This window comes from Peromyscus californicus, unplaced genomic scaffold (assembly GCF_007827085.1).
Source record: "Peromyscus californicus insignis strain IS unplaced genomic scaffold, ASM782708v3 Scaffold_11__1_contigs__length_118956290, whole genome shotgun sequence".
NCBI classification, from domain to species: domain Eukaryota; kingdom Metazoa; phylum Chordata; class Mammalia; order Rodentia; family Cricetidae; genus Peromyscus; species Peromyscus californicus.
In genome coordinates, this window is record NW_026294402.1 from 17,072,832 (window position 1) to 17,087,153 (window position 14,322).

A 14,322-nucleotide genomic window follows, 5' to 3' on the forward strand; every position below is an offset into this window, starting at 1 on the left:
CAGTAAGCAGCTGTACCTCGTGGGTCCTGCCCTGATCAACTGTGATTGGGACACACAAGCTAAATAAACTGTTTCGTCTCCAAGTTGCTTTTGATCATGGATTTTATCACAGCAACAGAAACAAAACTGGAACACACACAAAATACAATATAAAAAAAAGAAAATTTTGGGTCAGGCATTATGCATGCCTTTAGTCCCAGCACTTGGGAGGAAGAGGGAGATGAATCTCTGAGTTTGAGGCCAGCCTGACCTGGATAATGAGTGAAACTGTGTCTCAATAAATTTAAATGTATATACGTATATGTATGTATGTATGTATATTAAGAGCATATAGCTTGGTGGTAGAGCTAGAGCATTTGCATAGCATGGGCAAGGTCCTGGGTTCAACTCCCAGCACCACAAAACAGATACAGGCCAACAAACCCTCAGAAGAGGATAGTATGCTAATTAATTTTGTCAACATGACACAATGTGGAATCAGCTGAAGAGAGAGTCTCAATAGGCCATTGCCTAGAACAGGTTGGCCTGGGTGACTGTCTGGATTGTGTTACCTGAGAGCTTAGACATGCCCACTGTGGGAAGTTCCAGGATTTGGGTTCTGAACTGTGTAAGACTCCAGAAGGAAGTGGAGTAGTGAGCAGGCCTGTATGCATAGGTCTGTTCACGACTGTGGGTGTGATGTGGAGTAGTGAGCAGGCCTGTATGCATAGGTCTGTTCACGACTGTGGGTGTGATGTGGAGTAGTGAGCAGGCCTGTATGCATAGGTCTGTTCACGACTGTGGGTGTGATGTGGAGTAGTGAGCAGGCCTGTATGCATAGGTCTGTTCACGACTGTGGGTGTGATGTGGAGTAGTGAGCAGGCCTGTATGCATAGGTCTGTTCACGACTGGATGTGATGTGACTAGCTGTCCAAAGCTCCTGCTGCTCTGACCTTCCTGCTCTGATTAAATGCACTTGGAATTGTGAACAACAATAACCCTTTGGTCAGGGTGCTTCATCCACAGAAACAAGGGGAGTCTGAACATACAGCCAAGGTCAGGAGTGCAGGCCTCAGAGCAAAGGATGCCTGGTTCAAATCTCAACCTTTAACATACTTTAAAAAAATATATAGACAGGCGGCGACGGCACACGCCTTTAGTCCTACCACTCGGGAGGAGAGGCAGGCGTATCTCTGTGAGTTCAAAGCCAGCCTGGTCTACAAAGTGAGTTCCAGGACAGCCAGGGCTGTTAAACAGAGAAACACTGTCTCAAAAAACAATCTGTACACTCTACCAAACTGGAAAACATAATAGAAATGGGTAAATTTCTTGATATGTACCACCACCAAAGTTAAATCAAGATCAGATAGGCAGTTTAAACAGACTAGTGGTTTGCGTGAGCCTGGCCCCCACAGTCTCATGTGTGTGTGCTTAGTCCCAGTGGATGGACTGTTTGGAGAGGATTCGGTGTGGCCTTTTTGGAGGAGGTGTGTCACTGAGGATGGGCTTTAAATTTAAAAAACCTACCCCAGGCCAGTGTCCTTTATCTCTGTCTGCTGACTGATTGTTCCAGCTCCATGCCTGTCTGCTTCCCACCATGATGATAATGAAATAACCCTCTGGATCTATAAGCATGCCCCCAATTAAGAGTTGCCATGGTCACAGCAACCCTATGACACAGACCTACAATCCCTAGTGAAATAGAAACAGAAACTAAAAGTCTCAACCAAAAGAAGTCCAAGCCGGGCGGTGGTGGCGCACGCCTTTAATCCCAGCACTCGGGAGGCAGAACCAGGCGGATCTCTGTGAGTTCGAGGCCAGCCTGGTCTACAAAGCAAGTTCCAGGAAAGGCACAAAGCTACACAAAGGAGCCCTGCCTCGAAAAACCAAAAAAAAAAAAAAAAAAAAAAAGAAGTCCAATGCCAAATAGATTCAACACAAAATCCCACCAGACGTTCAAAGAAGAATTAATGCCAATACTAATCAAATTATTCCACATAATAGAAGCAAAAGAACATTGCCTAATTCTTTCCATGAGGCTACAATTTTCCTGGTTCCTAAATCACATGAAGACTCAACAAAGAAAGAGAATTACAGACCAATTTCCCTTATGAACATAGATGCAAGATACTCAATAAATACTTGGCAAACAAAACCAAGAACACATCAAAAAGATCATCCATCATGATCAAGTAGATTTCATCCCAGAGATCCAGTGATGGTCCAACATATGTAAATTGATAAATGTAATCCACCATATAAACAGACTGAAAGACAAAAACCACATGATCGTCTCATTAGATGCAAAAAAGGCCTTTGAAAATATCCAACACTGCTTCATGATAAAAGTCCTGGAAAGACTAGGGATGCAGGGATTGTACCTCAACATCATAAAGGTGATTGACAGCAATCCCACAGCCAACATCAGCCTAAACAGAGAGACCCTCAAAGCATTTCCGCTAAAGTCAGGAACAAGACAAGGTTGTCCATGTTCATTCTCTCCATACCTATTCGATACAGTATTTGAAGTCCTAGCTGGAACAATAAGACAACTGAAGGAGACCAAGTGGACACAAATAGGAAAGGAAGAAGTCAAAATACCTTATTTGAAGGCAATATGATTTTATACATAAAAAGACCCTAAAAACTCCACCAGGAAACTTCTACAGCTGATAAACACTTGTAGTAAAGTACCTGGATACAAATTAATGTACACACACACATACAAAAATACAAATGACAAACAGACTGAGAAAGAAATCAGGGAAACAATACTACACATATATATATATATATATGTATATATATATATATATGTGTGTGTGTGTGTGTGTGTGTGTATATATATATATATCCCAAGATATATAAATATGATATCTGTATATACATACATATCCCAAGCTATCTATATGCTGTGTGTGTGTATACACAAAAAACAGGATAGCTAAACCAATCCTGAAGAATAATAAAGGCTGATGGAGCTATCACCATCCCCAATCTCGAATTGTACTTCAGAACTATACTAATAAAAACAGCATGGTATTGGCATAAAAACAGATACATTGATCAATGGAATACAGTTGAAAACCCAGTTATAAGTCCATACACCTATGGACACTTGATTTTTTACAAAGAAGCAAGAAATAGACACTGGAAAAAGACAGTATCTTCAACAAATGATGCTGGTTAGCTGTATATAGAAGAATGCAAATAGATCCATGTTTATCACCCTGCACAAAATTCATCTCCAAATGGATCAAGGATCTCAACATAAGGTCAGATACACTGAAACTGATAGAAGAGAAGGTGGGGAACAGGCTTGAATGCACTGGCACGGGCAACACTTTCTGAACAGGACACCATTAGCACAGGCACTGAGATCAGTGGTTATTAAATGGGTTAATAAATGGGACCTCATGAAACTGAAAAGCTTCTGTAAAGCAAAGGTTTTGTCAATAGGACAAAACCACAGTGTACAGAATGGGGAAATGCCTTTACCAGTTACACGTCTGATGGAAGGCTAATAGCTAAATTATATGAAGAGCTTAAAACTTTACATTAAATAACCCCAGTTAGAAATGGGGTACAGGGGCTGGAAAGATGGCTCAGAGGTTAAGAGCACTGGCTGCTCTTCCAGAGGTCCTGAGTTCAATTCCCAGCACCCACATGGTGGCTCACAACCATCTGTAATGAGATCTGGTGCCCTCTCCTGTTTACATAATAAATAAATAAATCTTAAAAAAAAAAAAAAGAAATGGGGTACAGAACTAAGCAGAATTCTTTAAAATGCAACACAAATGGCTGAGAAACATTTAAAGAAATGTTCAACTGTTGTTTTTGCTCTTTTGGGGGGCCCACCACCCAGCTCCCAAATAGATCACACACGGAGACTTATTCTTAACTATAAATGCTTGGTCTTAGCTTGGCTTGTTTCTAGCCAGCTTTCATTAAATTATCCCATCTACCTTTTGCCTTTGGGTTTTTCCCATTCTCTTATTTCTATAACTCTTACTCGGTGGCTTGCTGTGAACCTGGGTGGCTGGCCCCTGGAGTCCTCTTTCTTCTCTGGCTCTTCTTTCCTAGATTTCTCCTTCTATATATTCTCCCTGCCCTGCCTATGTCTCTCTCCTGCCTCGCCATTGGCCGTTCAGTTTTTTTTTTTTTTTTTTTTGGTTTTTCGAGACAGGGTTTCTCTGTAGTTTTGCGCCTTCCCTGGAACTCACTTTGTAGACCAGGCTGGCCTCGAACTCACAGAGATTCGCCTGCCTCTGCCTCTGCCTCCCGAGTGCTGGGATTAAAGGCGTACGCCATCACCGCCCGGCCTCGTTCAGTTCTTTATTAGACCATCAAGGGTTTTAGGCAGGCACAGTAACACAGCTTCACAGAATTAAACAAATGCAACATAAACAAAAGTAACACACCTTAAAATAATATTCTACAACATTCAACATCCTTAGTTATCAGGGAACTGCAAATGGAAGCAACTTTGAGATTTCATCTTACACCAGTCAGAATGGCCAAGAACAATTTAAAAAAAAAATGACAACTTATGCTGGTGAGGATGTACGGAAAAGGGAACACTCATTCTTTGCTATTGAGAGTGAGAACCTGTGCATCGACTATGGAAATCAGTGTGGTGGTTCCCCGGGAATCTGGGAAGAAGGGAATTGATCTATCTTAAGATCCCCCTATACCCCTCTTGGGCCTATACCAAAGGGACTCCACATCCTACAACAAAGACACTTGTTCATCCAGGTTTATTGCTGCTCTACTCACAATAGCCAGGAATTGAAAACAGCTTAGATGTCTGTCAACAGATGAATGGATAATGAAAATGTGGTATATTTACACAGTGGCATATTACTCAGCTGATTAAAAAAATGAAATAAGCCGGGCGGTGGTGGCACACGCCTTTAATCCCAGCACTCGGGAGGCAGAGGCAGGCGGATCTCTGTGAGTTCGAGGCCAGCCTGGTCTACAGAGCAAGATCCAGGAAAAGGCGCAAAGCTGCACAAGGAAACCCTGTCTCAAAAAACCAAAAAAAAAAAAAAATGAAATAATGAAATTCACAGATAAATGATGGAAGTTAATAAGGTGAAATATAACCCAGACCCAAGAAGATAAATGTGGTATATATTCTCTTCTATATGACTGCTAGCTTTTAAGCCTTCCGTAGGCATGCTACAACTATATAGCCATAGAGGTTAGGTATAGCGTAAGGGACTTGGGGTGCGGAGATCTCCCAAGGAAGGGGAAATAGAATATACAGTTATGGAGAGACTGGAACGGGAGGATTAAATGGGGCAGGGTGAAGGTGGTATGGGTGTGAGGACAGGGAGGGGTGACCAACACTGAGGGCCATTTGAGGGGTCACACAGAAACCTACTACAATAGAAGTTTCTTAAAATATAAACACATGAAAGAGATCCAAATGGAGTCACCAAATAACAGGAGACAAAGCTCCAACCAGACATCTCTTGCCACCAGGTAAAACCTCCAGTGTCAGAAATCAGTTACATCTACTTGAGTTGTTGGCCAAAACAGCCCCATAGAAACTCAGGCTACTGCCAAGGCTGCTCTTCAAAAGCTATTGGGAAGGCCTTGAAGACAACACATATCTCATTGAACATGGAGATATGTGAGCTGGTGCCTACCTAGAGCCTTCACCCCTACTGACTAGAGTTCATGGTACTGGAAGGTTCTCTTCATGCTACCAGAAGAGAAAGCTGAACACCAATCCAGCTACAAACCCTTCGATCTACACAGGTGACTGCAAGATGTGCTGGTGTAACCATAGCACAAGAATTGTGGGAGTAACTAACTGCTTTCTGATTGGATTTAAGGCCAGTTCCATGAGATGGAGCCCGTGCTTGTCACTGCTCAGGTGGCCTAGAACTCGAGACTAGACAGGCCATGGGCCTAGGGGAAAACCAAGCACTACTGTTCTGCTAAAGGAATGTAGCAACGAAACGTCTCCTCATTACATCCTTCTATACCCATAGGTCACTCCGTGTCTTGTTCAGTCATCCCCAGAGACTTCCTCCTGCAAAAATGGGAACAAATACAGAGACCCACACTGGACAGTGTGCAGAGAGGGAGGGACCGTGGAACACTCAGTCCTAAATAGGATGTCTCCATCAAATCCCTCCCCTCAGGGATGAGGAAACGATGAAAGAGGCAGCAGAAAGAGTGGAGAGCCAGAGGGGATGGAGAACACCAAGTAAGCAAGGTCTCCTAGACACAACAGGGCTGACCCAAGTGTGAACTCACAGAGACTGACCGCACGCACGGGGCCTCACAGGTTCAAGCCAGATGGGTCCCAGCACTGAGAGGGAAGTGGACATGAGCCCCATCCCTAACCCGGAAGCTGTCTCCAAGTGTCAACCACTCAAAGGAAAATTTAGTTTTCTCCAGTGGAGTCTTCCTGAGTACACAAACCACAGTTAAGGCCAGGCCCCATGCCCAGCAGTAGATGGCCGACACAAAATTAATTCAATGGAACTTTTAGACTTTCCTTTGCCTCATATTTGGGCATTTTTCACCTTCCTGGCCTTTTGTTTATATATTATGGTTTCTGACTTTATGTTTTAATGGTTTGTGTGTGTTGCTCCTGATTTTTCTTTGTTTTTTTTATTTTGTTTTGTTTTATCTTGTTTTTATTTGTTTACCTGTTTGTTTTCTAAAGAGAGAAAGAACAAAATCATGGAGTTAGATGGTGAGAGGTGGAGAGGGTCTGGGAGGAAATGAGAGAAGGGGACACCATGTTCAGAATATATTGTATGAAAAAATTTTTCAATGAAAAGATAAACCTTTCAATGAGGCAGTCCCCCGACTGGATCTCAGTTTCCCTGTCCATGAATAAGAACAATAGCGTCAGCTAGCTTTTGTGAAGACCGGGTGGAATGAGGCTTGGGCCCTGTCTGGGACATCTGAGGTCAGTAGCCCCCTTCACAGCTGCCCACCAGCGGGCACTTCTCATTTCTCTCTCCACCTCAGGCTGGAATGTCTGCTCCCTTCCTCTGGGAAGCAGACAGATCAACACAGAAGTATCTGGAACGGTGGCTTCTGACTGGGCTCCTGTGCAAACCTCTGAAGGATTATTTACAGTGGAAATCTCCAGACTTCCCAGAGACACGGAGGTCGGCAGCTGGGACACTGGATCCTTCAAAGGCCAGAGCCTGGCAGCCACCTCCTGCACACGGACCTGGTGAGGTCCTCGCGTGCACACTGCCAGGGCTGCCTTCATTCAGTTCGAATTCACTCAGATACCCTGCGTTGGTGGGGACAGTGGGAACAGATGATCCCTGTCAGAATAAAAAGGATTCAGACAATTTTTTTTTTTTTTTTTTGGTTTTTTGAGACAGGGTTTCTCTGTGTAGCTTTGCGCCTCTCCTGGGACTCACTTGGTAGCCCAGGCTGGCCTCGAACTCACAGAGATCCACCTGCCTCTGCCTCCCGAGTGCTGGGATTAAAGGCGTGCGCCACCACTGCCCGGCGGATTCAGACAATTTTTAAAAGGAGAGAATATGACTTGTATTTGTGTATTTGAGCACAGAGAACGTGTATTCGTTAAGAACTGAGAAAAGGCCCTCACCACGGTGACCCCCCTGTCACTATGGTAACCCCCCTCACCAATGACTGTCACCACGGTGACCCCCTTCACCAGTGACTGTCATCACGGGGAGTCAGCCTTTTCCACACTGTGATCACACCCATGATTGGAGTGAGAGTCCCCACAAGCTTACAATCTGGATATTTGGTCCTCGGTTGGTGGCTTTTGGGAAGTGTTAGGGTGTGTCATGGGGTGGGCTTCCGGTTTTCAGACCCTCACCCATCCCCATGGTCTCTCTGCCTTTGCTCTGTGGATATCTGAGCTCTTAGCTGTTCCTGCCTGCACGCCTTTGCTCTGCCCAGTTAGCAGCTTCATCTTGGGTTCCTTTGTCACGGTGTTTAATCACAGTAATGAAAAGTCACTAACACAGAAGGGAGTCGGGGAGTGGGCTGCTGCTGTGAAGAGTCTGACCATGTCGGCGCCTCTGGTTTTGTTTGCTATTTTGAGTGCTGTGGAAGACTCTGGGAATTTGGAATGAAAAAAAAAAGCAGTTAGGCAGTTGAATGCTGCGAGGCAACCTTACTGAAGCGTCCTGGCAGGGACGTGGAAGACGACAGCAGTTCTGAGAGCTGTGGACTGTGCCGGCCCCGCGCAGCAGGCTCCACGGGAACAGTACCAGCAATTAGACTAGTGACTGTCATGTTGGCAAAATGTGCCTGTGTTATACCCTTGTCCTAAGAACTTGCTTGAAGCTCAGCTGAAAATAATGGACTAATTTCTCTGATGGAAGGGACTTCAGGATGGCCTCATCTTGATTCCATCACATGCTATTGGTAATCCCTCTTATTCAGGTCTATGATAAAGAGCTAAGGGGCCGAAAGGCTGTAAATGTGCAGTTTGAGGGAAAGAGCGTCACAGCCAAGGTTTGGGCTGAAAGAGACCAGAGATCCAGGTGAGAGAGGCCTGCTCCGCAGTGCAGTCAGGGAAAGTGCCCCTCAGGACAAGACCCCAGCCAGCTAAACTCCGGACTTGTGAAGGGGAAAGGCCTGAGGAATTTCTGCTCCTAAAAAGCAAAAACAAAGGAAAGCTTCTGCAAATGAGATTCAAGAGTCCAGGCTCCGCCCAAGCAGGCAGCTTACCGGTTTTAGTCACACAGCTCATGGCTGTAGAGTTGAGAAGGATACGACCCTCCAGTAAAGGGTCGTGGAATCTTCCTTCCTCAGTAATTGCAGAGAACTGCTGAGGCCAGGCAATGTGTGGCAGGGAAGTGCCCACATGCCTGGTTTGAGGCCAGCCTAGGGCTGCCCCAGACCCTGTCTGAAAAACCAGCACACACAGGAAACGATGCTCACTCAAGGAGTCATTAGGGAACTAGAGATGAAAACCGCAAGAGTCCACTTCCACAGTAAAAACGAAACAAACTAGACGCTGGTCATCGGGCGGTAATGGGAAACTGCGCAGTTGCCACCAATGGGAACTGTGACAGGCGCTCCAGTAATTCCTCCATAAATTACAACAGATTACCGGAACTTAGTATTTACACTCCTGAATAAGACTGAAAGCAGCTACTAAAATAGACACATGCACAATTCCTACCATTGTATCACAGTGTGAAGGGTAGAATCATGGGCCTGGAGAGCTCAGGACTTAACTGCCTGTTCTTGCAGAGGTCCTGGGGACCGTTCTCAGCACCCACATGGCAGTTCAGAACTGTAACTCGAGTTCCAGAGCGTCCTCTTCTTCTGAATCCTTGGGCACCACACACAGGTGGTCACACATGCATGCAAGCAAACGACCATTACACATGAAATAACAAAATCCCAAATAAATAGGGTGAGGCATGATAACACTAACATAATCCCAGCACTTGGGAGACAGGTAGGCAGATCTCGGAGAGTGAGGCCAGCCTGATCTACAAGGTGAGGCCTTGTCTCAAGAAACCAGAAAGAGGGCTGGAGAGATGGCTCAGAGGTTAAGAGCACCGACTGCTCTTCCAGAAGTCCTGAGTTCAATTCCCAGCACCTACATGATGGCTCACAACCATCTGTAATGAGGTCTGGCCCTCTTCTGTGTACATAATAAATAAGTCAATCTTTAAAAAAGACAGAAAGACAGAAAGACAGATAGACAGAAAGACAGATAGACAGAAAGACAGATAGATAGACAGAAAGACAGATAGACAGAAAGACAGATAGACAGAAAGACAGAAAGAAAGAAAGGAACCAGAAAGCACCAGGTGGTGGCGGCACACACCTTTAATCCCAGCACTCAGGAGGCAGAGGCAGGTGGATCTCTGTGAGTTCGAGGCCAGCCTGGGCTACAGGGTGAGTTCCAGGACAGGCACCAAAGCTACACAGAGAAACCCTGTCTCGAAAAACCAAAAAGAAAAGAAAAAGAAAGGAGGGTCTCAGCTTAAATTGTGCAAGAAATAAAGCTGTCCCCCTGACCTAGGAGACAGTGGTGTTTCCATAAGGGTGTTACCTCAGTTCAGGAGGTCGTCTGGCCTTGGATGCTTGATGGGTATTTTAGATAAATACACTGTTAAGAGTTCTTGGAATATGCCGGGCGGTGGTGGCGCAAGCCTTTAATTCCAGCACTTGGGAGGCAGAGCCAGGCGGATCTCTGTGAGTTCGAGGCCAGCCTGGTCTCCAAAGCGAGTTCTCGAAAAACCAAAAAAAAAAAAAAAAAAAAAAGAGTTCTTGGAATATAAGCAAATAAGAAAATCATGTAGGAAACAGCTAATATATATACAAAAGCTAAAATATCACCAAGACTTCTTAAGCCATGGCTTGACCTTTGGAAAAGTCCTTGAGCTTTCCAAGTAGCAGCTTTTGTGATAGTAGCTGGATTCCATTATATTTTCCTGGCTTGCAGCATGTGGCCCCATGTCTGATGTCAGAGGACTCAGATGGCCCTGCCCTTCCAGCTCTGATGCCTGCAACATAACACCTCTGTCTTGGGCTGGTTCCATGCCCTGTATGCAGCTCTCCTTGGCAACACAACATTCAGGCTTCACTTTCACAGCTATACACAATGGCCTCTCAAGGCCTCTTGCTCTCTCAAGTGTTGGGATTACAGGCACTCAGCATGATAATATTCACCCCTTTCTCCTCTTTTGTATATATGCTTTAGAGAAACATTTATTCACATTTTTTGTGTATTTCAAACTTGGATTGTTTTTGTTGTTGTTGATGCTTAAATGCTCTTTATATATTGTGTCCCTTTTCTTTTCTTTTCTTTCCTCTTTTTTTCTCCTGGGTGGCAGGTAGGGGTGTTGAGACAGGATTTCTCTGTGTAGCCCTGGTTGTCCTGGAACTCACTCTGTAGACCAGGCTGGCCTCCAACTCACAGGGATCAGCCTGCTGAGTGCTGGGATTAAAGGCATGCACCACCACCCTTGCCCACTTGCTTTTCAGGTTGCTGTGGTCCAATGCCTAGCAGAAGCAGTTTGAGGAGGATGTATATTCTGTGGCTTACAGTCCAGGCTTCAGTGCATCCCAGCAGAGAAGGCTTGGTGGCATGGGCCTGAGGATCACAGTCGAGTCAGAAAGAGAGAGCGACTTTCTTGTTATGCAGTGCAGGACCTCAGCCTTGGGTTAGTGCTGCACACAGTTCACCAAAGCTGGCAGCTCCCTCACCAGTGTGCCCAGGTTTCTTCTAGGTGGTTCCACATCCTGTCAGGTGATGATATCTAATATTCTGCTTTGCTTTGTGTCATATTTCACCGTGGCTCACAAGTGGCGTGAGCGAGAGGAGAGTTCTTGTCGGCCCTTTTCTGCTACCTTGTGGTGTCTAGGGGTCAAACTCAGCTTGTCAGCCCTCTGCCAAACTCTGCTGACCTGCGTGAGCACCGGACATGCACATGGTGCAGGACACACATACAGTCAAAATGCTTGTACACAGGAAATCAATCTCAAATTGTTTTTAAGATTTGCTCTCATTTTATGCCTGTGCATGTATGTTTGAAACACCATTCAAGTGACCCTCAGGGCAAGGTGCAGCCTGTTTGCTCTTTTTTTTTTTTTTTTTTTTACATTTTTTAAGTTATTTACTTTTATTTCATGTGCATTGGTGTTTTGCCTGCATGTATGTCTGTGTGAGGATGTCAGAGCCCCTGGAACTGGAGTTACAGACAGTTGTGAGCTGCCATGTGGTTGCTGGGAATTGAACTCAGGACCTCTGGAAGAGCAACCAGTGCTCTTAACCTCTGAACCATCTCTCCAGCCCCCTGTTTGCTCTTTCTTGAGACAGGGTCTCATGCAGTTCAGATTGGTCTCCAACTCACTAAGTAGCCAACCAAGCATGTCCTTGAACTCCTGATCACCTGGCCTCTACCTCCCAAGTGCTGGGATGATGTGTGGGTACCCCCAGGCTGATTTTATTCATGGTGGGGATGGACCCAGGGCTTCATGCATGCTGGGCAAGCACTCCACTCACTGAGGTGCCTCAGAAGCCACCCCACCCTACCTCACCCCAAACCCTGCCCCCTTTTTTTGAGACAGGGTTTCACTATATAGCTGACCTGGAACTTTTTGTGTAGACCAGGCTGGCCTTGAACTCACAGAGATCTGCCTCTGCCTCTCCAGTGCAGGATTATGTGAGAATACCACCATGACCTCCTAAAGTGGGCTTTTCCCCTGCTTTGGACACACAAAGTTCTCTGTGACCTCAGAGTCTGTGACTGAACCACTTAGCGGATATAGTCCTGTCAGGGGTTCAATCCTCGTCTTCTGGAGAGCTTGCCTAGCTCTTCTGGGCTCCTCGCTTTGCTAAATTCCCCCACTGTCCCTTGTGACTTTTGTTTGCTGAAGCCGGGTTTCACGTAGTCCAGGCTGCCCTTGAATTCACGATCTAGAGCACTGCTTCTCAACCTGTGGGTCAAGACCCCTTGACGGTTGAATGAGTCTTTCACAGGGCTTGCATATCAGATATTCTACATGTCAGATATTTACATTACAATTCATAACAGTAGCAAAACCACAGTTCTGAGGTAGCAACAAAAATAATTTTATTGTTGGGGGTCACTACAACACGAGGAACTGTAAAGTGTTACAGCGTTAGGAAAGTTGAGAACCACTGATCTAGAGGCTGATCTTGAACTCCTGAAACTTGTGCCTTCACTTCCTGAGTGCTGAGATGATAGGTCTGCTGGTTAGTTTGATGTCAACTTGACACAAGCTAGTCACTTTGGAAGATGGAACCTCGATAAGAAAATACCCAAACTGGACTGGCCTATGGGCAAGCCTGTGGTACATTTTCTTGACGATTGATTGGGGGGGGCAGCACACTGTGGACAGTGTCACCCCTGGGATTGTGGTCCTGGAAAGCAGACTGGACAAGCCATGAGGAGCAAGCCAGTGAGCAGCATCCTCCATGGGCTCTGCATCAGCTCCTTCTCCAGTTCCTGCCTGACTTCTTTGACATTTAACTGTGATGTGAGAGTGGATGTGAAACAAACCCTTTGTGACCCAAGTTGCCTTGGTCATGGTGTTTCATCACACACAGCATTAGAAACCTAACAAAGACAGAAATTGGTACCAGGAGCGGGGTGTTGCTAGGAGAAACCTGACCATGTGTTTTTCGGAGGATTGTGGTGATATTTGAAGTTTGGCTGGAAAAGCCGTTGAGTGGTAAGAACTCAGTGGAATGTTCTATGGGATCTTGGAAGGTGAAAGTGTTGACAGCGGTGCAGAGGATGGAGGCCTGGCTTGTGATGCTTCAGAGGGAGGTTTGAGAGTCCCTTAAAGACTCCACATTGACCATTCACTAGTTTGAATTAAGAATCTACTGGGTGAGCCGGGCGGAGGTGGCGCACGCCTTTAATCCCAGCACTTGGGAGGCAGAGGCAGGTGGATCTCTGTGAGTTCGAGGCCAGCCTGGGCTACAGAGCGAGATCCAGGAAAGGCGCAAAGCTACAGAGAAACCCTGTCTCGAAAAACAAAAAAAAAAAAAAAAAAAAAAAAAAAAAAAAAAAAAAAAAAAAAAACCAAACAAACAAACAAACAAAAAACAAAAGAAAAAGAATCTACTGGGCGGTGGTGGTGCACACCTTTAGTCCTAGCACTCAGGAGGCAGAGGTGGGCAGATCTCTGAGTTTGAGGCCAGCCTGGTCTACAGAGTGAGTTCCAGGACAGGCAGGGCTACACACAGAGCAACTGTCTTAGTTAGGGTTTCTTTCTTCTTCTTTTTTTAACTTTTAATTTTATTTTGGTTTTTCTGTATGGCCCTGGATATCCTGGAACTCACTCTGTAGACCAGGCTGGCATCAAACAGAGACCCATCTGCCTCTGCCTCTCCAGTGCTGGGATTAAAGGTGTGCATCATTATGCCTGGTAAGTAGTTTTTGTTTTGTTTTGTTTTGTTTTTTTGAGATACAATCTCGGCTGTATAGCCAGAGATACACAGAGAACCCTGTCTCAGAAATAAAATAAAATAAGAGAGGGAGAGAAAGATAGAGGGTCTCTCTTGTCTGGGTCAGCATGTAGCCCAGGCTTCTCGAGTCTGGGAGGTGCTTCTTTTTCAGATGTATTTGTTTCATGAGTGTTTTGCCTGCATGTACAACCTGTGTGTAGTGCCCAAGAATCCAGAAGAGGGCACTGGATCTCCTGGAACTAGAGTTGTTCCTGGTTATGAGCAGCCACATGGGTGCTGGTAATCAATCCTAGGTCCTTTGGAGGAACGGCTAGTGTTCCTAACCACGGGATCTCTCCAGCCCAGGACCAGCTGCTTTTTCCTGGTGACTGTATTAGTTACTTCGCTGCGGCTGTGATAGACAACTCACAGAAGGTAGG